Source organism: Balaenoptera musculus, chromosome 2 (genome assembly GCF_009873245.2).
Source record: "Balaenoptera musculus isolate JJ_BM4_2016_0621 chromosome 2, mBalMus1.pri.v3, whole genome shotgun sequence".
Lineage (NCBI taxonomy): Eukaryota > Metazoa > Chordata > Mammalia > Artiodactyla > Balaenopteridae > Balaenoptera > Balaenoptera musculus.
In genome coordinates this window covers 4,305,332-4,330,832 of record NC_045786.1, presented here as the reverse complement: position 1 = coordinate 4,330,832, position 25,501 = coordinate 4,305,332, and the positions used below count along the sequence as shown (strand labels likewise).

At 41.5% G+C, this 25,501-nt stretch overlaps 1 protein-coding gene and 1 pseudogene across 3 annotated transcripts in view; one reads left to right on the top strand and one right to left on the bottom strand.

The window, feature by feature from the left end:
• The window catches only part of CACNB2 (calcium voltage-gated channel auxiliary subunit beta 2), a 416,180-nt gene that overhangs the window by 27,194 nt on the left and 363,485 nt on the right, over positions 1-25,501 (top strand). The gene's annotated exons all lie outside the window — the stretch shown is intronic.
• On the bottom strand, positions 2,624-3,972 carry LOC118890187 (annotated as a pseudogene).

The window sequence follows — 25,501 nt, the reverse complement described above, 5'->3', positions numbered from 1 at the left end:
ATCTCCAAACATAACTCTTCCTGGATATGTGTTTAGGAAATTATGTACACTTTCTTACTTTGAGGATAGTTATTTGTGCACCAGTTCTTTTGCCTGAAGAGGTCTAGTCCCCAGCGGGAAAGAGGAGGGAAAAAGTGTTGAGGGTCCCCAGACCTCCGCAGAGTGGCAGAGAGAAGGAAAGAAATGAACAGAGCTGGGAAGTACTTTGAATTCTCCCAAACTTCTAGATCCCAATGGCTTCCCATTTTCCTTCCCAGTTACTGAGACTATAACCGGAAAGTTTCTAGAGCCCTGAGGCCAGGCCTCCCCAATCCCCTGTTACCCCACCCCCATCCTGTTTTTAAAGGGAAATTTGCCTAGAATCGTTCCCTAAGGAAACAGTGGAACAGATTGGGGATGGTGGGAGAGGGCATTGCCAGCGCCTGGGGGGCACACCTGGTGTTTTCTTTCTCACTGGGTACTCAACCCTGCAGCTCATCTCAGAAATGCTTGCGTTGACTGTGGAAGTTGACTGTGGAACAGATTAGCCTAAATAACCTTATTATACCAATAATAACTGCAATAGCATAGAATCTCAAGGAAATTCAGGAGTGATAATACTGGGTCATTGGTGGCAATTTTTTTTTAACAACTAGCTCCTTTTGTTTGATAAATGTGACCTGTATTAGAAAAAATATGTCCTGTTGTGCATGAGGACATTTACATGTTTACCAGGTGATTCCACTTCAAATATCTGCTATCATCATCCTTGTTTTATGTTTCAAATAAATCATAAAATACAAATACAAATATAATATTTATATGTTTATTCTCGTTGAGGCTCTGCTACTCAGTACCTCTGTGACCTGGTAAAGTTACTAGAACTCTCAGGTCCTCTGGGAAGGATAATAATACACAACTGGTAGGGGAAGGCATTCAGCTTGGTCACGAACACATCTATACTCTGAGGGAAGACAAAACATTCACTAAGTGATTGCAGCTTTAAGCCAGGTGTCATATCAAAGGACCTGAGTGCAAAACTACCTGCTTAGCCAAGCAAATGAGGCTCCTCCCCCAGGTCCCCACCCACCACCTGTTCCAAGCAGTGTTTGTTCTAAGCCCCTTTGGTGTGGAAATTCTGGGAGAACCATTTGTGACGCCTCCACATCTAAGAAACAATCATGCAGACATTCCATATTCCCTGGAGCTGGATTTTTTTTTAATTGTTGTTGTTTGCCTGTTTTTTACTTCCTTTGTCAAAGGCGGCTCAGGAGGCTGGTAATCAGGCCGGAGGCACCGCTGCTGAATAAATCAGCTACTAGGAGAGTTTTTAATCAACAGACAATGTGATTTTTTTTCCCCAGAAATTGATTTTGAGCAAAGCATTTTACATCAAAGGGCCTTCATTCAGCAAAAATGTGATTTCTGGGTGATATCTTAGTCTAGATTTGAATCCCCCCTTCTTTTTTTTTCCCCCCTGAAGCTATATTTAGAATCCATCAATCACTTTTCACTGCCATTTTTTTCATTCTCTGCCTCAGGAGCTAAAAGATCCATTTTGTCCATTCAGTTTTCCCCATTTTACTCAGACATTGAATACAAGCTTCCAGTTCTTTTTATCGACATGCTTTCTTCTTCAGGTGCTGTGTTACCATGGAAGATTGGCCTAGGTGATTTAGTGGAAAATTAGTTGGACCACAGAAATCCAGTTTGAAAAGCAAATGTATTATTTTCCCCAAACGTAAGCACCTGGAGAATGATTTTTAACTGTGGCGCCTTTACATAGGCCAGTGGTGATGATTTGACCAGGGCTTGGGTTTCCCTGCAAAGACCTGATAAAACCTACTTAATCTGGAGACTTGTTACTTTTCCACAGTCTATTCACAGCCAAGAGATTTTTAAAAACAACGATTTTCTTCTGTTTAGTTCATTCAGAATCCGCATCTTAAGTATACATGATAAATGGTGATTGGGCACCCAGATTAGCCTAAATAACCTTATTATACCAATAATAACTGCAGTAGCATAGAATCTCAAGGAAATTCAGGAGTGATAATGCTGGGTCATTGGTGGCAATTTTTTAAAAAAAACTACCTCCTTTTGTTGGATAAATGTGACCTGTATTAGAAAAAATATGTCCTGTTGTGCATGAGGACATCTACATGTTTACCAGGTGATTCCACTTCAAATATCTGCTATCATCATCCTTGTTTTATGTTTCAAATAAATCATAAAATACAAATACAAATATAATATTTATACATTTATAATACTATAATTTATAAATGCAATTTATAAATTATATTTATTATATTGTATTAGAAATACAATATAATTGATAAATACAATCTAAATACTTATAAATTATATTATACGATATATTAAATAAATAATAAAATATTCAATATTTTTTAAAACCTGCTGAAAATATCTGTTGTTATCATTCTTGTTTTTTGTTTTTTTTCACTGATGAATCATTTATTCAAACAAGACAAAAATGTCTCCACATTGTTTCCTTTTTTACAAGAAGAGGAACATTTCAAATATATTAGCTTTTCTCTTTTTCAACAGGATTTATTTCAGTCTGTTCCCAGGAACTGCCTTTCATTTTAGGGTTCACGTTTTAGTAACACGTACGCACCCATTACAACCAAAAGAGCACGCTTGAATTTTGGATGGTCATTCATTATTATGGTGACCATACCAACCTATGGTAAAAACCCTTTGGCTCTCTCCACCATGTCCCTCTTTTGGAGCCAGCTCTGGCCTTCTTTGTACTAGCCTCTATCCCCAACTTCATTATCATCTCCCCTGGTCAGAAATTTGATGTCTCCGTTATCTTTTTCATGAGCTTTGATTACTCTGTGAACTATTGGAACGTCTCGTCTTTCGACTTTAAAAACAACGATTTCAGCAGCTCTAATCGGGTGTTCCAGGGAATTTGCTAGGAACAGAAGGTGACCCCTGTGAAAGGCTGGCCCATGCGGTCACTGAGCACCACCACGATGGAACGCTCGCTGCCAGTGGGGACCACCAGGCCTTTCCAGATCATGAGCGCAAAAGACACAATCGTGGCGAAGTTTAAGACCTGGTAATAGAGCTGGCGCTTGTTCATCTTCCTTGGGTCCCCAAAGATGTCCAAGCCGGACGCAGGGAGATGGGACCCCACGGTGCCCATGTGCACCACGCTGGGCTCTCTGGGGGCCGAGGCGGCCCGCGGGCTCCGGGTGTCACACAGACAGCTGCGGAGCACCGGCCAGACCCCCGCCCAATGGCCTTCATCATTCTTGTTTTCTGATTAAATGCAGGTGGTTTTCTCTGAATATAAAATTAATATACGCTCACTTAAAAATAATTCAGAAAAGAAAGATTACCCGTGATTCCACAACCCAGATCTATTTACATTTTAAAATAACATGTGGAGAATTCGTGATGAAAGATATGGTGACAATATTGCCCTCTGAATAAAGTCCTCTGACTGAGTTCAACTTCAGTTTGGAGGACTTTACTCAATCGATTTTAGACTTTTGACCAAATGCTTGTATTTTATAAGGTGGATATTTTATACAAGGTAGTGCAGAGTGACTCCTTTATTAGAAAATTTTACTTCTGGGATCACAGCATTTGTTTCCTTGGTCTTCATTTGTACTTATGGACCCGTTCTTCCCCTTTGTTCACATCTCCCCTCCAGTTTCCCTGTGTTAATCTTTGGAAAGATCCTTCTTTCTGGAAGGGACATCGGTTAGAATTCTCTGTGGCAGGAGTCTGCACGCAGGACCCAGACTGGCTTAAGCAGAAAGGAGGTTTGGGGCTCATTGAACTTTCCGGCCCAGGCGTCAGTGACTGGAATGGCACCTCTGTCCTTGGGCTCCTGGTTTCTCGCCATCTCTCGCCTCTGCCCTCCCCGATGTGTGCTTCATGCTCAGCTCTAGGTGGTGGCGAGATGGTGCCCGACAGCATCAGGCTTCCATCCTTCCATCCTTCCAAGTTCATGTTCCGTTGCCCCCCATTGACTGTGACTGAGTGATTGTGCAGCCGTGGATGAAGAGCTCTGGCTGTGGTCTCTGATCCACTGATGGGCCAGACCCAAGCTGCGTGCTCACTCGGGAGGCTAAGGAGGGAGGGAGAAAAGTCAACTCCACATAAGGCACGTGGACTAGGAGGGAGAAAAGTGGCGACTTCCAGGGGAATATCCAAGAGCTGTTACCAGGGGAAGAGTGACCGGGGTTAGGATGGGGGCGAGAAGAGCTGAGGTCCACTTCAGAGGATGAATGAAGCCTTTAGACCTGTGAGCTCTCAGGTTCCTGGGGGGGGGGGGTGGGGCTCAGGAAAACACCATACCCCAGGTGTAGGTGCAAGAAGAAATCATTGGAAACCCTCAAGCCTTCTTCCAACCGTACTATGCTTTCTCCCATCTAGAAGCAAGTGGATTCCTAGTGGGAATGAGTGAGTCTGAGGAAAGATATTTTCCTGGAAATATGTATGTACATTTATGTGTCTAGAAATATGTGTTCATGAGCGTGTGTGCTGCCCCTATAATTTTGAAAGTATCAAATCTTAGTCTTTGTTATAAAACCACTCCAGTTACCAGTGTAAAATTAGAATGTTTCGGTGGCGTATGTGTGCGTTATATATGTGTGTTGAAAAAGCCCATGTGGGGACCAGAGGTCTGGCTAAATCTAATTATTATGGTCTTAATAAAATTTGAGTGGTGCTGATGTGCTCAGGGTAGAGGAGAGAGTTCGGCTGGTTTTAGAAACCAAGAAGTTGTGTTCTTGATTTTTTTTTTTTTTTTTAGCTTGAATATAGTATTGTCAGGTTTTACCACAAGACTAGACACCTTAAGGGAATTTAATGAGATGTTTGAGAATCTTACTAATTGGGGCAAATTAAGATATTAAGATTGAGATTGTATTTTTTTTAAGGAGTAATCATAACTTTTGCTTGGGATCTTAATTCAGTGGAAAGGAAGGTTTCATTTGCCAATTTGTGAGGTGTTCAACACAGTGTGTGTTACCATTGGCTTTGTCATTAAAAGTACCCGCGGCACCCATCCAGAGAAAACTGTTGTTCTTGTTCTCAGATCTCTGTGGTAAGGATTTTTTGGTTGTGAATGTCAGAATCCCATCTGAAACTCACATAAGCAAAAGGGAATTTGTTTCCACTCGTAACTGTCCAAGGCCTGGATGTTATTAGAAATGATAAGATGCCGGTAGGACTGTGTCTCCTGCCTAGGTGTTGGAGTCTCTCCTACCACAGACCAGATTTCACCGTGTAGGCCGGGACATAACAATTGGAAGCCCCAGGCTCCCTTCCTGCCATCTTTGATAACGAATAAAAGGCTGTCGCTTCCTGTTCGCCCTTTCTAATTCCATTTCAAAGAACCACCGAGAAGGACTCTTAACTGACCTGCTTTACTTCAGGTACCGCCTTTTGGACCAGTCTCTGTGGACAAGGATGAAGTAGTATGGTGGGCCAGTTTGGCTCAGATGTGTGTGTCAAGGGTGGGCAGATGGCCTGGTTACAGTGGGGGAAGGACAGACCAAGGAAGGAGGGTGTGGGTTGCTATCCGAAGTCGTCAAAAAGGAGTGTGGGGCAAGCCAGTTATCAGTGGAAAGAGTTGACTTCTGTTACCCACGTCGCTCATGAGTGCCTCTTCGGAAAGCAGACATCTCAGAGACACGGGTCCTTTATCGCACTCTCTGTCTTCCCCATGAAGTAACGGAGCCTCACTGGAGGCACAGATCCAGAAGAAGGATCGAGCAAGGTGGAAGGTTAAAAGATCTACTCTCTCGGGGAATTACATAACCAACATCTTTTAAGGTGTGAAAAGCTAGCCCTTCCATCTGAGTAGTTGATCGAAAATGCTTTTCTCTTATCTTGGATTTCACCCTTCCCCTTAGGTTCCATTCACATTGGGCTTTCTAGTTTCCCAGGCATGTTTTCATACACCATTTCTTTCCAACTATAGTCTCTTCTGAAGGTATGGAAATAGAAGTTCAGAGAAATTTGGCCCAAGGTCCCAGAGCTAGGAAAGGGCAGAGGCAGGGTTTAACTCCGGTGCTCACCACACCACACCAGGCTCTCTTGGTTGTTAGGTTCTGTTTTCATCTTAGTGTCACGAGTATTCACTGCTAAAAGCCTACACCTATTTTACTTTATCTTCAACGTGTGTCTTAATCAACAAGCATTAAGACTAGCATGTTTATGTCAGTCATTTAGTGGCAGGATCACCTAGCCATTTCGAGCACAGACTCTGGAATCGGACTGCCTGAATTCAAGTCCAAACTCTCTAGTTCTCCGACCTCAGGCAAGTAACTTAACCTTTGTTGAGTTTCAGTCTCTCTTCAAATGGGAAAAATGATAAGACCTATCTTATAAAGCTGTTTCGAGAAATGGAAAAGCTGATGGAGATGAAGGAAAGATAATTCATCAAATACTCTGATTTACATTAGCACCCTCCCTCACTGGTACAGGGTGAATGTATGAATATTGGCTTGAAAGGTGCTAATAACAGATTCGGGTCAGTGGCTTATTTTAGGTCAGTGTACATATCTTTACAGGATACCCACAGGTGAGAGATGTATTTGTGATGGAAAGAGTCTGGAACATGTTAAGAAAGGTTTCCTAAGAGCTGTAGGCCATAGGAACTTTAGGTTTGATTTTGACTTTCGGAGGTGGGTTAGGAGTCCTTAAAAAAGCAAGTTTGTGGTTTAATGTTTTCTGCCTTTGAATTTGGAGGTAGGTGATGAATCACTGAGGTTTCTGAATGTGGGGAGACATGCTTCCAACTGTCGAACATGTTTTCCACGACACGTTCTCTTACACGAAAAGCAAGGACATGGTGTGTCTTGTGGATGTTCAGATGTTTGTATCCCACGGTCGGGCTGTGTCTTGTTACATTTTGGTAGGATTTTAAAATGCTTAGCAATTCACTGAGACTTTCAAATGTTTGGATTTTACATTTCCATCACGTGCCACAAGCATCCTTGCAAATTAGTAAGCTCAGGGGAGTTTTCCAGCAGAAAGCAAAGCTGCTGAGTCTGGAACGGCCTCTGTGAAATGAGTAAATTTGTACTAAATTTGATTAGTACAAATTTAGTAATAGAAAGTTATAGAAAGTGGAAAAGAGACTATTCTATAATAGCTACTGAATGGAGACTCTGTTCTATAATAGTTACCTTCGAAATGCTTTGAAAAGGTGCCTTGTCTTTGTTTAATTTGGCCATTATTTGAGAGAATAAAAATTTAGCACCTTTGAAAGTGGGGCCTTGAGACACTTTTATTTCTGACTGCAGATTTGCTTTATTGTTTTCCTTGATTCAGGCACCACCGTGAGTATGTGAGCCAGATGGCTGTTCTTTCTAACATTCATCCAGATTTCAATAGAATTTAGATTCGTTGAGCATGGGCTTTAGATTGTTTTTCCCTTGGGCTACTACAAATGTTTAAAAAAACAAATTCATCTTAGAGAATTGAGACTTTTCACTTTGATTTTAAGACTTAAAAATCAAATTTAGGAACACAAATCAAAATGAAGAGTGATAGAGCATCAGTGTCACACAATTATTTATAAATAAAATATTAATGTATGATATATCAATAAAATAACCTTTAAACATGCTCTATTAACCATCTTCATCCAGAGATTGATACATATGCAGCAACATGGATGGACCTAGAGATGATCATACTAGTGAAGTAAGCCAAAGACAAATATCATATGATATCACTCATGTTGAATCTAAAAAAAAATGGTACAAATGAACTTATTTACTAAACAGAAATAGACTCACTGACATAGAAAACAAACTTAGGGTTACCAAAGGGAAAGGGGGGGAGAGATCAATTAGGAGGTTGGGATTAACATATACACACTATTATATATAAAATAGATAATCAACAAGGACCTACTGTATAGCACAGGGAACTCTACTCAATATCTTGTAATAACCTATAATGGAAGAGATTGTAAACAAAGAAAAAATATATATATATAACTGAATCACTTTGCAGTACACCTGAAACTACCACAACGTTGTAAATCAGCTATATTTTGGTAAAAATTAAAAAAAATTTTTTTTATCTGGCTGATGAGCATTTACCTCTCAATAGGGTCTTGTTTTTAAATCCTTTTAAATAAATCTATAGAATCTTTGGGTTTTCCACAACTCTTAATATTAAACACAATGTAATTACGTAGATCAGTGTCAGCCTTTGCATCGTGCTGCCTGCGATACATGTTTAAGAAGCCAGTCTTGGGGCTTCCCTGGTGGCGCAGTGGTTGAGAGTCTGCCTGCCAATGCAGGGGACACGGGTTCGAGCCCTGGTCCGGGAAGATCCCACATGCCGCGGAGCAACTAGGCCCATGAGCCACAATTACTGAGCCTGCGCGACTGGAGCCTGTGCTCCGCAACAAGAGAGGCCGCGATAGTGAGAGGCCCGCGCACCGCGATGAAGAGTGGCCCCCGCTCGCCGCAACTAGTGAAAGCCCTCGCACAGAAACGAAGACCCAACACAGCCTAAATAAATAAATTAATTAATATTAAAAAAAAAAGGAGTATCATTAATAATAACTAAATATTAAATGCTTATTCTGTGCCAGGCCTTGTGCTAAGTGCTAAAAAAAAAAAAAAAAAAAAAAGAGTGGCCCCCACTTGCCGCAACTAGAGAAAGCCCTCGCACAGAAACGAAGACCCAATACAGCCATAAATAAATAAGTAAATAAATAAGTAAATAAATAAATAAATAAACTTATTAAAAAAAAAAAAGTCAGTCTCTGCTGTCAGTTTCCACATTGGTGCCAGTGTGGTCATGAGGGGTCTCCTTTGACTGAAGGCCTCAGTGAAGTAGGCAGAGACTTGAACAGAAAGATCTATCCCCTCGAACACATCCTTGGTCACCTTACCCTGTACCGGCTGACTTTGTTGCATATTAAATGAGCAGGGTGGATGCAAGTCAAAGGATTGGGTCAGAATAAAGCTATTATGTATGAAGAAAAAATGAGAATGATTGAAATGTTAAATCAACATTCAGTACCAAAAGTTTTAGGAGGAGCGTTCATTTTGTTGAAGTTAAGGTTCCTATTTGCTAAGTCTTTGGAAATCTCTCTCTCTACACACACACACACACACACACACACACACACACACACACACACACACACACACACACACACGTCCGTACATATGCGGAGCCACTGCCGGGAGACTGGGGGCTCCAGTCGTCCTGTTTTTTAAATTCAAAACATGTCCCCCCCCACCAATTCTTGTGGTGTCAGTAGAAAGCAAGCACGGTGTGTGCTTTTCCAGTAGAAACTTAGGGTGGGGAGCGAGTTCTTGCTGTTGTACTTGCAGCAGATACTTTCAGAGCATTGAGAGTGGATTGAATTCTGAATTCAGCACATTAGAGATGGGGACACATTTTTTGTCTTCATCAGAGTCATTCCTCGTATGCCAAGGAAAATTGTGCACTTCGATGCATGACCACATAATGTTTCCTCGTATTATTACATGAGTGTCTGCATATTTGGCTTCGTACAAGCAGGGAAAGCCTCGGATTGTGAGGGGGATTGACAAGGACCTACCACCCAATACCCAACAGAGGACACTGCCTGATTTGGTCTCTGATCCCAGGAAGCTTAGAGTTTCCATAGAAGCTAAAATATGCGAAGAGTGTGCTTAATAGAAGAGAGTGGAAGTGTCTTAAACAGGGAAACAGAGAATGTGCTTCAGGACTTGAGTGTTGGAAGATGGTGTTCTTTTTTTTTTTTGAAGATTGTGTTCCTACTAGGGAATCACAAAGGGAGTGCAGGAGAAATTAGATGTGATCTTCCAACAGTGGGAAGGAAAGGCATTCTAGGAGTAGGGGCCAGGGAGACACAGATGTGGCAGCAGGAGAAGCATGATTTCTGTAGAAGAACAGTGAGGAATCTTTTTACCTGGTGTTCAGGGAACACTAAGAATTCGTGGCAGGCAGGTGTAGAAAGGTGGGTTGAAGGAAATGGTGGACAGATAGAATGCCAGATGAAAGAATTAGAATTTAGAGGCTGGAGACAGATGGTCTGGAAGTACCTTCTCCGTTTGCGGGGGGGCTGCGATAGAGGGGGTCCGGTAGTTGCAGCCTTAACTCAGAGAAGGCTGGGCACGCTTCAGCTTAACAGGTGAGGGATGTGGGGAAGTCTGTCCATTTCAGCCCAGAGTTTCAGGGGACAGAGAGAAAGTGAGGGGAAAATAGGGAGCGGCTGAGTGGGGATTTTGGTTAGGAGTAAAGAATTCCAGAACTTGATAAAAATGACAGTGAGAAAGGGGATAGAGGTGGGTGGGGGAGATGCCCTCTGTTTCAGGCAGCGACTGGGGAAAACCGTTCCACTCACATCGCAGTCTCCCTGTACCTGGGATTTAGGTTGTAAAGACATTTGGTGAAGAGAAAAATACAGAAGCAGAAGTACCTTTTAGAGTCCTACAAATCCCCTGTAAGATACAGAATGTATATATAGCATTGAATTCATCCGGTATACAGAAAGTAGCTGGCTTGTATTTTGGAGGCATATTGTGTGTATTTTGAAGCTAAACTCCCATCTAACAGGGCAAGGTGACCATCCTGGGAGGACAGAAGCTATGAGAGTGATGGCAGGATGTGGTACCTCATCCCCCGTCTCAGATTCCCAGGGGGACACGTACTTGTCATCATCCTACCTCTCCGTTGTTTAGTGGTTGTTGTTGAGGATGCAGAGTTGAATTTGGAAATCGTGGCGAGGATGTGACTTTGCTGTATTTGTTCTCTCTTTCAGTAGTAAGTCTGTAGGGATTGAGGGCTTGATCTTTGTCATAGAACCAGGGCACACGATTCTTTGTGTGTATGTGTGATACTTGCTGTCAGTGGTCTTCATAGTGATTTTTAAACCATTTCCCATGGTACTTTAAGCATTAAGCATACCTTATGAGTCTTTGTTAGAGCTTAAGTAGTAATGAAACGTCTCAGATTCATTCTCATTCAGGAAGCATTCATTAAATATCTTTTTGGTACGTGCCTATCATCATTTAAATATACGCCAGACCCTGAAAGTCACAGGGATTCATCAGACAGGGGTCACGTCCTCAAGGATCCGCTTGACCAACAGAATCTCTTCTTTTTCGCTTCATGTTACTCTTATTTATTTCATCAGGGTAAGATAAGGTCACACACACACACACACACACACACAAAGATTGTGATGGGGGTGGAGGGGTCTTTCCCCTTTTTCTTGTTTCATTCAGCATGGATGATAGAAGCATCTTTGGCTGGAGGTGAGAATATTGGGGGTGAGGGTGCATAGATCCTTCCTGTGGAAGGGCTAGCAGAAATTCAGGTGAGAAATCTGAATCAGCCTTCCTGCCTGTAGTGCATTCTCTTTCTGAAGTTGGTAAGGACTAGCCTTGGTGTTGCCATGGGGATAGGGACTTAGAAGGAGCTACCATTAGCAAGTCTCTTTGAAACTCCGAGAACCTTTGAGCCAAAGGGAAGTGGCCGGTAATGGATCCCAGGGGGGCTCCTTGGGTGTTTCAAGTACCAAACCCTGCAGGGAAGGGGCCGAGGGAGTGACCAAAATATAGAGCAGCATCGAGCTCTTCACTCTACCTTTTTAAAGAGAGGGACAGAGACCTTCTGGCATCTATGTGTTCTAGTAGAGACGTGCACGTAAACAAATGATAATTCTCTAGGCTTTGCTTTCGAATGGATTTGTACCAATTGAATAACTACCAACATTTCCATTGCAGTGTAATTCCCAGGAAATAAATGTCAGGGACTTTAATTTTCTCACCTCCGTTTAGCAGAATGTCAGAGAACAAGATGATCTTACTGTGAGGTCTGGAGTGAGAAAGCTCATAAAGAGGCAGGACAGGAGCCCTTGCTAGCTTGTAAATTGTTGTAGGAAATGGCTAGTTATTCGACAACCATTAAGAAGGGTCCTCCGTGCCTCGGGGTCAAAGGGGCGGGGTGCGTGGTGGTGGTCGGATCCGCTCATCTGCAGAGAACTGGCGTCGCCGGTCTTTCTTCCCACCGCCCTTGCCCGCTGCACCCCATCTCCGCCACCTCCTCCTCTCCATTTAGTCTCTGACACACCTGCTCGCTCTTGTTGAATGAAACTTTGGTGTTTGGGGTCATATATGCTCTTTTGCGATCTAGAACGTGCCCTAATCAGCCATGCCTATTTATCTCCTTTCCTTCAATTTCTTGACATCTTTGGACAAAGCGAAGCTCACATCAGTAGGTTTTTCAAGACAGAACTCAAGAATTTCTTCCGAGTACTTGAGTTGAGGCATTTGTGTTTGAGTTTGGGGCTCACATGTTTGCCTGATGCCTTCTTGGATACTGGTTATTTTCTTGCTCTTATTAGTGAACATATGCACACATATGTTTAAAAGGTACTTTAACAGCAAAGAAGGACTTTAAAAGTCTTTGCATTCAGACGAGTCATCCAAACTGCATTTCCCCTCCAGGAGTCTCCCTTGGGGGTTTCAGCTTTCTCTGACTTGCATTAATTTCATAAAAAAAACCCTTTAGCTCATCGTTGGCGAAGCTGATGCTCTCCATGGTATACTCCTTGGGTATAGATGCGGCTCTAAGAAAAGACGCGTCCTGAAGGTCCCATCCTTATGCTTGTATGCACAAGTTGGCATGACTACGAGGTCCGCTTCCTCTGCTGGCTGGAACCCGGGCTATTTATAGTGTCTTTTCTTGGCTTCTGAGTTAGCGTATCAGCGTGTATTTATGCAAGGGAGAGCTCCGAGGCCATATAAGACTGTAGTTTAGAAACCTAGTAGCCTCATTTGCCTTCTGCATGTTCTGGAGGCAGAAGAGTGATATTATATTTTGCCAACACAGAAATGGAACGGGAATGGAGTGACAAGACACATTACTCCAGCTTTGCTGAAATCACAGGTGACGGAAGCATGGCACGAGGCAGAGTCTACACAGGGAGAAGAATCATCCACGGATGACTGACAGGGGACTTGTCCCAGATAACAGGGCTGCTGTCAGTGGCACTAGATTAAATCTTCCGTTCCTTTTGCAGGTGGACAACACCTCAAATTCCCGCTCATTCCCAGAGGCATGGATGGTTTCATTGAGGCCAGTGATTTCCCATAATGATGCCAGGGCAGGGAGGTTGATGTCATGGAAAGAACACGGGCCAGATAAGACTGGCCTTTCATCTTGGGTCCTGCAGTCACGAATCTGGTGATATTGTAAAGGTCAGTCTCCCCAGTCTCCAGTTTTGTCATCTGCAGAATGGGAAATTTACATCCTCCCCTCAGAGGGCAGTTATGAGGGGCAAGGATAATATAAACCAGAAGCAAAGTCTGGCACAGAGCAGGTGCTGATCAAATCCTGAAAACTCCCGAGAAATAAAAGTAAATGGAGCATAGGCAATCTTTTCCTCAAGGATCCACATTAAGGTTTTTAGCCAAGTTGGAAAAAAAGAGACCAAATGTATCTTTGGGATCCATTTCCCTTCTGCCTCTGCACCTGGCCTCCAAGGGTCATCTTGTCCTTTAAATTCTCCATCTGAGTAAGTACCTAGATTAGGAGGACCTCGCCTCAGTCTCCTCCCATCTCCCATGAACCTTCCCTCCAGGTAAAAGCAAAGCTGAGACTTTAAGAGATTCTCACAGTTGGTAAACAGAATCTTAATAGTGAGTAGATGTAAGCCCATAGCTTTGGTTAAACCTCTTTCCCTTTGTGGCATTTGGTACCTTTGCTGACGGTATTCGGCTAAGTTTTAGCCTTTAGAGAAAATAACCTACTAGGAGTGCTCATTTGCCATTCTCTTATACGGCCAGGAGTCAGAGTTTTGAAATTTGAGGTTAACTTAAACAGAAGCCAAATGAATCCTAAGAAGGCCTAGTGGCCCCTGTGGGCATTTTATAGCACACTGTGTGCCTTTGTTGTACAGGCTGATTTGATTTGTTTTTTTCCCTTTTTTTTATTGAAGTGTAGTTGATTTACAATGTTGTGTCAGTTTCAGGTATCCAGCAAAGTGATTCAGATATATTCTTTTTCAGATTCTTTCCCATTATAGTTTATTACAAGATATTGAATATACTTCCCTCTGCTATACATCCTTGTTGTTTATCTATTTTATATATAGTAGTGTGTTATCTGTTAATCCCAAATCCCCAATTTATCCCTCCCCCCGCTTTACCCTTTGGTAACCATAAGTTTGTTTTCTATGTCTGTGAGTCTGTTTCTGTTTCATAGATAAGTTCGTTTGTGTCATAGTTTAGATTCCACATACAAGTGATATCATATATTTGTCTTTCTCTGTCTGATTTAACTTCACTTAGTATGATCATCTCCAGGTCCATTCATGTTGCTGCAAATGGCATGATTTCATTCTTTTTTATGGCTGAGTAATACTCCATAGTATATATGTACCACATCTTCTTTACCCATTCATCTGTCGATGGACATTTAGGTTGTTTCCATGTCTTGGCTGTTGTGAATAGTGCTGCTGTGAACATAGGGGTGCATGTATCTTTTCGAATTACAGTTTTCACCTTTTCTGGATATGTGCTCAGGAGTGGGATCGGTGGGTCATATGGCAGCTCTATTTTTAGTTTTTTAAGGAACCTCCATACTGTTCTCCACAGTGGCTGCACCAATTTACAGGCTGATTTTAGTATCAAAGAGTAGGTCTGCGGGGGAGTGACAGATGGTATAAAGCTAGTAGGGGTCCACTGGGTGACTGGGGGAACAGCCTCCCCTGAGTAGACCATGGGCTGCCTTCCCCTTGGCCCACTTGTGTCTGGAGTGCTTGTTTACCATTTTTGAACGTTAGTAGAAGAGGTACCTAAGCTTGATAAAATTTTATAGAAGCATAATGTAAACTTTCCAAGCATTCAGTCATAATTTGCTATATTGCTTTTTTTCCAAGCATACACGTCACAAATCCTCATAATAGAGAATGTGAGAAAAGTCGAAAAAAGTTTCAAGAGGAAAATAAAAATCACTCAGAATTCCCTCCACCTAAAGATATAACCATTACTAATATCTTGGGATCTTTCTGCCCAAATCCTTTTACCTCTCCCTCACATGCATTCACATATATGTGATTGTTACACACGTGTGTAGCAGTTGGGGAAACAGTGTACAAACAGAACTGTAGTTATCCTTTTATTTTTTTCACTAATAAGAGGCAGCAGAACAAGGTGGTTGAGAGTCTGTGCGTCTGGACAGACCTATGTTTGAATCCAGCAAAGTATTATCTGATGGTGGAAGGACCTTTTTTGGCTCTCCCTTTTCTCCTCTGTAAATTGCAGATACCAGCATCTCCCCACACACCACAGAGTTGTGAGGGGGTTAGTGAGAGGTTCTATTCAGTTGCCTTAGGGTCATCTTGGCTGTGATGGTTTCTCAGACTTAATTTGTTTTTGATGACTTTGACAGTTCTGAGGAGTATCACTCATGTATTTTGTGGAATGTTCCTCGAGTGGGATTTTTTTAAATGGAGATTTCATTCACATGCCATTAAGAGTCACCCTTTGCAAGTGTACAGCCAACTAAATTTAAGAGAGTCCTTGGGTAGCTTGATTTTGTTCAACTTAAAATTTATTAACCAAATCATGTGACTTAAATTGTATACAGAGTACTTCCACATAGGAAACGTGTTATTTAAATTCCATTTATATGGTGAGCTCAGCTGCTTCTGGAGAGCATTGATTTGAGCAAGAGTTATAATGCATTTTGGCAAAAGGGACCCAGAAGGTCATCTTGGGTTTGCTGTTACCCTGGAAATGTTGAAAGGAATGAATTTGTTCTGGCATCTTCGACTGTTTTGGACACAGTTTCTAGCAGGGTACTTGTTTTTATATACTAACTGAAATAGTACTGATGTCAGAGTAGCTTGCATTTGGAATACAGAAAGGAAAATGGAAATACATCTTTTACCTTGACGAAAGGCTGGCAACAGATGGGCAGAGATGATCAGAAAGTAGAATCAGGGTGTGTGAGTGGGACTCCCATGTGTGCATCTTTCCCTGCATACTTAGCACATTCATTCATTCACAAATCTTTATTCAGTGCCTCCCACATGCCAGACACTGTTCTTGGTGCTTGGGATACAGCAAAGAGCAAAGCAAATGAAACCAGATTCTCATGGTGCTGATGTAGTGGTGGTGTAGACAGACAGTAAAGAGATCAGTGTGTGTCAGGGGTAATAAGTGGTTTGAAAAAGCATAAAATGGGCTCAGGTGATACAGAATCGTTCATGATGTGTTCCAGAAAGACCTCTTTGAGTTGACATCTCAGCAGAGACACATATATATTTGATTGAACGTATGTCTACAACATGGAAGTTCTCTTGGGAATGAAGTTCATTCAATCAAAATCAGTCCCAAAAAATGCAGTAGTTTGTATACAGCTGTCCCTGTGCACTGCTCTGGGGACTTAATGGTCAGTAGGATACACCATCCTGGCTTCCAAGGAACTTCCTGCCTTGAGTGGTAACAGGGTGTTAATTAATTAACAATAAGTCCTTTAGTGGCAAACTGTGAGAAGGGCTGGGAAGGAAGGGCGCAGGTTGCTGTGAGGCATAAGAGGGGAGGAGAGGAAGCCAGTCTAATTGGGTGGTCAGGGAAGGCTTCCTTGAGGAAGGGACACAAACTGAGAGGAAACAGAAGAGGTGGAATGGACAGAAGTGAAGAGGGCTTGGGAGGAAGGCCAAGGATCCTGGGTACCAGGAACCAGGGAGAATTATGAGAGAAATCTGCAGCACCTAGAGCATCAGTTACATACAAGTAAGAGGAAGTTCTCCGTCACTTGATGCCGTCATAGTCTGGAAAATGGCTATTCTTATGATCACTATAAATACCCAGTAAATGGTAGCACATGAAAGTAAGTTCATCTGAAAAAGGCCACCCAGTTGACTTGCTTGGACATTCTTGGAATTTAGAGTGTACTTTCGATTTTGCAAAAATAACTGTAATGTCCTATTACGAATCAACTTTTTGCTTCCTGGTTCGAGTAGCCAAGAATTAGAAGAGATAGATCACATGACAGGGTTTTTAAAATGATTGTGTTAATAAGAAAAAAAATAGATTCTTTTTAGGAAGACAGTCTATATAACTCAAGGCATAAAGGGTTCTTTTTTTTTTCTTTCCTTTTTAAAAAAAATAGTGGTAAGGGAAATTTTAGAGGAGATGTTGGGTTGTATTATACAATATGGTTCTTAGAGCAAAATAGCCCTCAGGGAATGTTTTTTAATCTAATAAAATGAATTATCTTTGTTTAAAGCTTTTCCTCTAGTACATTCAGTTACTTAATGCTGTGCATCAACTTTTAAGACTGTTTTGATATGGCACACTCAAAAGTCCAATGACTTTATAAAGACTGAACAATGCTTTTGCTAAGGATGCAAAAATGCCTAATCTCTCTGGCTTTTAAAATGTTTCTGCCTTTTTAGGAAAATCAAGATGTGATTGTGGAGTCGTATTAAATGAAGGGCTCACCCCAGTGGTGGTGGTTAATGATGCCAGGGGGAGGGGGGTGGTGTGAGTTTCCAGGACTGTTCAAATCATGTTTGGATTATGACCCTTTCATGCAGGTAGACAGCAGACCTTGTCTAGTGACATCTGCATACTCAGTTTCAGATTTTCATTAGTTAAAACAACAACAAACACACCCCCCCAAATTCCAATTATTATTTAAATTCTTCTTTCTGAAGCTTCAAAATTTTGATCAACTTTGAGACTGAGGACCATCTTGTTTGTATATTTCTAATCAATTTTTTTATTATGAAAGTCATATGTGCTTATTTTGGAAAATTTGGGGAATACAGGAAAGTAAAAGGAGACAAATATGTAACATCATCCCTAATATCTCCTTATAGCCTATGGAAAGACTATTTAAATGAAAATAGTTTTATTATTTTGTCTGATTATAAAAATAATATATAGAGGTTGGGATTAACATATACCACAACTATATATAAAATAGGTAATCAACAAGGACCTACTGTATAGCACAGGGAGCTCTTCTCAATATTCTGTGATAAGCTATAAGGGAAAAGAATCTGAAAAGGAATCGATATATGTATATGTATAAGTGAATCGCTTTACTGTACACCTGAAACTAACAGAACATTGTGTATCAACTATACTCCAATATAAAATAAAAATTAAAAAAAATAACAATATATGCTTAGTACAGAAAAGAAAGGTAATATGTAATGAGATAGCCACTGTTAAGATATGGGGTTATTTCTGCTCTGTGTGTGTGTTTCATGTTATAAAACTTGAACTCGGGTCGGTATTAGGATAGACTCTGTGAAGGGTTAAGGAATATACTTTAGAGGATTGTCTAGTAAAGAAACACAGTTCTTCAAAGTAGCTGCATCTTGAAAAGCTTGGGCTTTCCCATTTTGATAATATTCTGATCTTTTCAAACTGGCTAATTTCATAGTATTGGTTGGGGGCTTTGAGGGCCTTACTTTGGAAGAGAACTTAATGTTTATGAATAGTCCATTAAAATAGTTACTAAATTATTGAACCAATAATTCATATTAATTGAAGAGGGATTTGAAAATAAATAGAACAAAAAGGAGGTAAGCACACATGACACAACTCCTCAGATAATGTATTTTTATATCCTTCCTTACTTTTCGGATGCACATATTCGAGTGTGTATGTGTGTATTTTTTTTTTAACATCTTTGTTGGAGTATAATTGCTTTACATTGTTGTGTTAGTTTCCGCTGTATAACAAAGTGAATCAGCTATACGTATACATATATCCCCATATCCCCTCCCTCTTGCGTCTCCCTCCTACGCTCCCTATCCCACCCCTCTAGGTGGTCACAAAGCACCGAGCTGATCTCCCTGTGCCATGTGGCTGCTTCCCACTAGCTATCTATTTTTCATTTGGTAAAAAAAAAAAAAGAAAGGTTCTGAAGAACCTAGGGGCAGGACAGGAATAAGGATGCAGATGTAGAGAATGTGTGTGTTTTTACACAAAATTATTTCATATTTTTTGCGTAATACTGTTGCTTACTTTCCTCATTAAGTTGAATATTGTGTACCTTTTTCCATTTTGCTCAACAAAATTTTCTATTAGGATTTCCAGTGGCTGTAGAGTATTTGGTTCTCTAGTAGTACTGTAGTTTAAGCAATTTTTGTTGTAAAAACATTTGGGTTGTCTTCATTTTTTCCCATTCTTACAAGGAGTACAGTGGTGAATAGTGGTATCAGATTATTGCCTGGCAATACCTTTCTAGAAGTTGAATTGTTCAACATTTTGAGTACGAATATTTTTTAAAGCTTTTGTTTTATTGCCAACTTATCCTCCTGGAACGGTGGACACACTGCCCCCACATTTTCTTTCACATCTTCATCAACATTGAATGTTGTCATTCTATTAAATTCTTGCCTACCTACTAGGCAAAGAAAATGTCTGTTGGCTTTAGTTTCCCTATATCCTGCTCATTTTGATACCATATTTTTTACACAATTCATTTGACAAGTGTTCATGGAAAACCTGGAGGCATATTCTGTTAAACCTCAGCACTTGGATGAAGACCCCAAGCACATGTTGCAAACAAGATGGCGGTGACTTCAGATTCTGACAGTGGAGAATGGGAAAGGGAGCGTTGGAAACTTGAACTTGTTTATATTTCCTTCAACATCATGATGGGTGTTCATGCCACTCAATTGGAAACTTATTCTTTCTGAGGGTGTGTTCCCATCGTACACAACAAACAATCAAACTATCCAATTTCTGAATCTATATTCTATCTACATTTAGTAGTAATCATTGGAATTTGAGGAGGTTATGTGATTTGCCATTAAAAGATTTAAGTTAAATTTTATGAAAATTTTTTTTCAATTTCCAAATTTCAGCTTTTGCTCATATTTAAGGGCTATAGAATCCTATAAGTAGGGGAGCTTTAGGACATCTTGCCCCATATTCACATATTTGGAATCTAAGACATGGAAAGGTAAACTGGCTTGCTTCAAGTTAGAGGTGATTGCAGAGCTCCAAGGAAAGTATGTTTGTTGGTGTCATGCCTCTTGCTTGCCCCTTGTAGCTGAGCATGTCAACCTGCAAGGAAGGATATCAACTTCTCCCCTTCCACCGTACAAATACACCCAAGTTGTGGACAAACTTTAGGTCAAAACAATTGAACAAGCTGAAGCATCCCCTTTGGTAAAGATGAATATTGGGGCTGGGGAATGGGGTAAAGGTGACCCTTGTGGAAATATTCTTTAATTGATACCATCACCTTTTAAGTATTTCTCTCTTCCTAGGGTTCTTTTCCTCCCACTTGGTTCTTCTAAGAATTACATTTTATGTGTGCATAATTCTTAGAAGTCGTAGATGACATTTATTTTCCCTATATTTCCCAACACTTCATGTGGCCATCTCTGCCTCCCTGCTTTCCCGTGCCTGTGAAGGTGATGATCTTGACCCACTGCCTACAAGAGATGTGGGTCTCCCTGTGGGAGGAGATGCTTTGAGGGGAGCCATTCTTCTATGGAAGAGGTTTTGATCTATGTTCCTTGAATAAGTCTTTCTTTTAATGTGAAATGAGTGATTCACATGGGTTTTGAACCTATGACCTTATTCTACAGGGTAGTGTTCTTTTCCCAAACTAGCTGATGAGTTGATGAAATGGGACCATAGTCAACATCACTGGTTGGGTTCTCTGCGAGGCAGACTCTGAGACAGAGTTTAGTTGGGTTAGTAGGTTTATTGTATTTTTTAGGGCGTGCACTTGGGTCCAACACTGTTGGAAAGGCATGGTGCTGGGAAAAGAAGCAGGTGATGTGGAGACGCAGTCAGCATCAGTGATCTTTGGACAAGTTTTCTTGTATCTTATATAAACGAAGACAGGACAGTTGGCCCTGAGGATGGAGATAATGATTTTTATCTCATTGGTGTTAAACTCCAGGAATTGGCATTTGTTCAACAGGGACAGAATACATCCCTACAAATAAAAAAAAAAAGAGATAGAATAAAAAGAGATGGAATGAGCTGCAGCTTTCATAATGAGCCCAAGTCTCCATCATTAATAGGTCTACAAGGGGAGGCGGTTTCTTGTAGGCAGTGATAACACTTTATCCCTGTTTGAGGGAAGACTCACTCCAGGTCCCTTTTTCCTTCCAACTGTGGGTTGAAAACCTTGAGCACCACACGTACTCCTCTTCGTGTGGGATGATGGGTCAGTGGTCACAGATGAAATGGGACGTGGGTCAGACAGGTCCATCAAGGCTTGTCTACTGCACATGGTTGTGCTGGTCATGCCAGTTGGCTCCTACACAAGAGACCTGCTAAGGTCCACAAGTGGGTCTTGGAATTGACCTGTCCCTCTGGCTGCTCTAAAGGAAGGCTTGCTTCTTTCTAATCAGTTTCCCTGGAGGGGGTCAACATTGCTGATTGAAACAAGGCTACTGTATGTACTGGTAATGGTCCTGTTCAGAGACCCTCATTGAAGACCATTTTAAGTGTGTGTGTGTGTGTGTGTGTGTGTGTGTGAAGGCTCCTATAAAGCTCAGATGAGCGGTGGGAATGTGGTAACTTACAGAGAAGCCCTGGATGACCTTCTTACCCCCTGAGCCCCTTCATTGTTGGAGCTCTGTGAGGTCCCAGCCTGTTTAACTCACATGTGTATCCTCTGCACTTCTTGGAATAGCAGACTCTCAACAAATACTAAAGGGACTCTTACATTGGCTTTGTACCATGACCCAGGGGGCAAGAAGAGCCGTGTAATAATATAGACATATTCACATGGGTTTTCCCAGATATGGATGGTCCAAGAATATGATGGTATAGGAGTAGCTTCTAATCCCTCAAGGATATTCCCTCCAGCTACTCTTTCAGTGGGAGAAGACCCAGGGACTTCCCTGGTGGTCCAGTGGTTAAGGCTCTGCGCTTCCAATGCAAGGGGCGCGGGTTTGATCCCTGGTCGGGGAACTAAGATCCCACATGGCATGTGGCGCGGCCAAAAAATAAAAAATTAATTAAAAAAAGAAAGGAGAAGGTCCAGCCACCCACCTACCATGTTTTCTCTATCTGCTCCTGAGATCTAACCCATCTAAGTGACCCCCCTGGATTAAGTGTGGGAGACTTGGTAGGGGAGGGAGGATGTCATGGAAGATTTCCTGAAAGAGGCAATGTCTTACTGAAACTTTATGATAGAATTTGATAGAACGAATTCAGGCAAAGGCTTGGAGAAGGCGGCAGTAGTGCGAGCGGGGGGTGTGGGGATTTGAGGGAGGTGGAGAGATGGGGAAACTCTCTCATGCAGCATAGTGTATTCCAAAGACTGAATGTTAAGTGTGGATGAGAGAAGAGCAGGAGAGACAAGATGCGGATGTATCATAAAAGGTCTTAAAGCCAGTTAAGGAGTTTGCCCCAAGGGCAATGGGAAACTCTGGAAGGGTTTTAAGCAGGTGTGGGGCATCCTTGGGTCTGGTTTTGAAAGATCATCTGGTGTCAGAGCAGAGAATGCACGGGAAGAGTGCACAGTGGAAGCAGCAGAGACCTTCCTTAGAAGGTTAAGGTCAACCACGTGCAGCATGATGATGATGTCGTGAATAGGTCCGTGAACGTGAAGGTGAAAAAAATAGATGGGTTTGCAAAATACTGAAAGGAACAGTGGACAGGACTGGGTAGCTGGGTGTTTGCATAGTACTTTTATATTCCTCTTCTCGTTTGACAGTTGAAATAACTCTGTAGACAAGTAAAATGGGAATTCTTATCTATATTTCATGATTGAAGGAAACCGAGGTTCAGAGACGTTGAATGACGTGTCTGATGACAATGTCAGGGAGCTGGTACAGGAGCTAGAACTTGAGAGCAGCTGCCCTGTTGTATTGCTTCTTTCACAATCCTGTGCTTCTTGTTTCAGTGACTGAGTGAGGTTGGGGGAAAATGAAACACCTCCAAATCTGGTTTTCTTGACCTCCACATGTTAAAAGGATTAACATGTTCCCTACAAGATGCACTTGAGATAACTAGTCTTGAGGCAGGGATCTAGGAGGTTAGATCCTGAATCCTGAACAACTACCTTCCCCATCCACACACTGCTTCCACTGATGCCCCGTGGGTCCAGAGGCAGAGAACAAGGCCAGAGGCCCCCTGTGTTACGCATCTGGGCTTTGAACCAAAACCCCAGTGGATCTGATGACTTGAACCGTCAAGGACTTTTTGTCTGTACTAAGTGGCTTCATTTTTTAAATTTTGCTTAAAAAATAACTCACTGAGGTAAAATTCACGTAACCTAGAACAAACCATTTTGAAGTGAACAATTCAGTGGCATTTAATACATTCATAGTGTTGTGCAACTACCATCTCTCCCTGGTTCCAACTTATTTCCATCCCTCCAAAGTAAAACTCCTTCCCTCTTAAGCAGTTTCTGCCCATCCTCCTTCTCTCCCCCCAGCCCCTGGCAACCACCAATCTGCCTTCTGTCTCCATGGATTTATCTATTTTGGATATTTCATATAAATGCAGTCATACAGTATATTGCCTTTTGTGTCTGGCTTCTTTCATTTAGCATAATGTTTTAGAGTCATACACACTGTAGCATGAATGAACACTTTATTCCTTTTCATAGTTGAATAATATTGCATTATATGGATGTATCACAGTTTTTTTATCCATTTGTCTCTTGATAGACATTTGGGCTATTTCCACCTTTTGGTCATTGTGACCAGCACTGCTATGAACATGCAAGTATGTATACTTGTTTAAGTACACGTTTTCAATTCTTTTGGGTACAGACCTAGGAATAGAATTGCGAGATTGTATAGTAATTGTATGTGTAACTTTTGAGGAACCACCATACCGTTTTTTATGGTGGACGAACATTGTACACCCCCTTGAAGCAGAAAGGAAATAAGGACAACCTTATTTTGCCAGGAGGAAAAGAAATCTTCAAGGAGTTTGATCCTAGAAGGACCTTAAAAAGAATTCCTTCTGGAACTCAGGACTTCAGTCCCTTGGTCTGGCCTTGTGATCTCCCCACTCTAGCATGGAGGGTGGAGGTTTCACCTGTGAGGGACTCACTCCTGTTCTCTCTCCCTGAAGGTGGGATGAGTTGGCAGACAAGCGAGGAGGGTTTGTAGGAAGGAAGCCAAAGCTTTCTGGACGAACAGGTCGTCTTAGATTCATTCATTTATGCAATAAATATTTGTGAATCATCTATGATGTACCAGGCATTCTTCTAGTTACTCACGATCCATCAGTGACTGAAATAGATACATTTCCTTGCTTTCATGAGCTTTCATTCTGGTAGAGGGAGATAGACAGAGAACAATTAAGTGTAATAAGTAAATTATATAGTTTGTTAGAGGTGATAAGTGCTATGGAAAAAAAAGAAAAAGTAGAGTATGGTAAGAAGGTTCTGGAGAGTTGGGATGGGGGGCAGTTTGAAGTACTAAATAGGATAGCAGGGTAGACCCTTTTGAGGAGCTGGCAATTGAGCACAGACTGGAGGGAGGTGAGTGTGGAGTGATTCTCTGAATCCAGAGATTTACCCAGCTGGTCCGAGATCCTCCCTGCTGCTCTGGTTCTGCTAGTAAGTGACGTCTTAGTCCCCACTTGTTCAGGTTTTTCATTTTCTTGGTCATATTTTCTTTAATTGAAGTATAGTTGATTTACAATGTTGTGGTAGCTTCAGGTACACAGCAAAACAATTCAATTATAATATATATCTATTCTTTTTCAGATTCTTTCCCATTATAGGTTATTACAAGATATTGAATATAGTTCCCTGTGCTATACAGTAGGTCCTTGTTGTTTATTTTATACATAGTAGTGTGTATCCGTTAATCCCAAATTCCTAATTTATCCCTCCCCTCTCCTTTCCCTTTTGGTAACCATAAGTTTGTTTTCTGTGTCTGTGAGTCTGTTTTTGTTTAGTAAATAAGTTCATTTGTACCATTTTTTTAGATTCCACATATAACTGATATGTGATATTTGTCTTTCTCTGTCTGACTTACTTCACTTAGTATGATAATCTGTAGGTCCATCCATGTTGCTACAAATGGCATTATTTCATTCTTTTTCATGGCTGAGTAATATTCCAGTGTATATAGGTACCGCATCTTCTTTATCCATTCATCTGTCGATGGACTCAGTCCTCTTTTGATGCTCATCTGTCTGCCCCACCTTGCTCAGCTGACACACAGGTGTTTCTAGTTATGACAAGCTGATAAGCGATGGTGAAGACTGAGCATGTCAGGGCCTTGAGCAACCCGAGGTCCCTGGGATGCAGGAAGCCAGGTGTGAAGGAACAAAAGTTTCCCAGTTTAACTGAGATGGAGACTCAGAGTTGTAAAGACCTGTAGGCCATCGCTGGATTTGCTAGGGATTTGAGTTTTTTGTGTGTTTTTGTTTTTGTTTTTGTTTTTACTCTCTCCTCTGGAAGGAACTTCTAGAAGATTTTGGACATATTTACAGCTAAGAGTTCAGATCATGTGTAATTCTCAGACGCCCCCTGCACTTCTGGTGTTGTGCCCTGAGAGCCCCCAACAAAGGCTTGA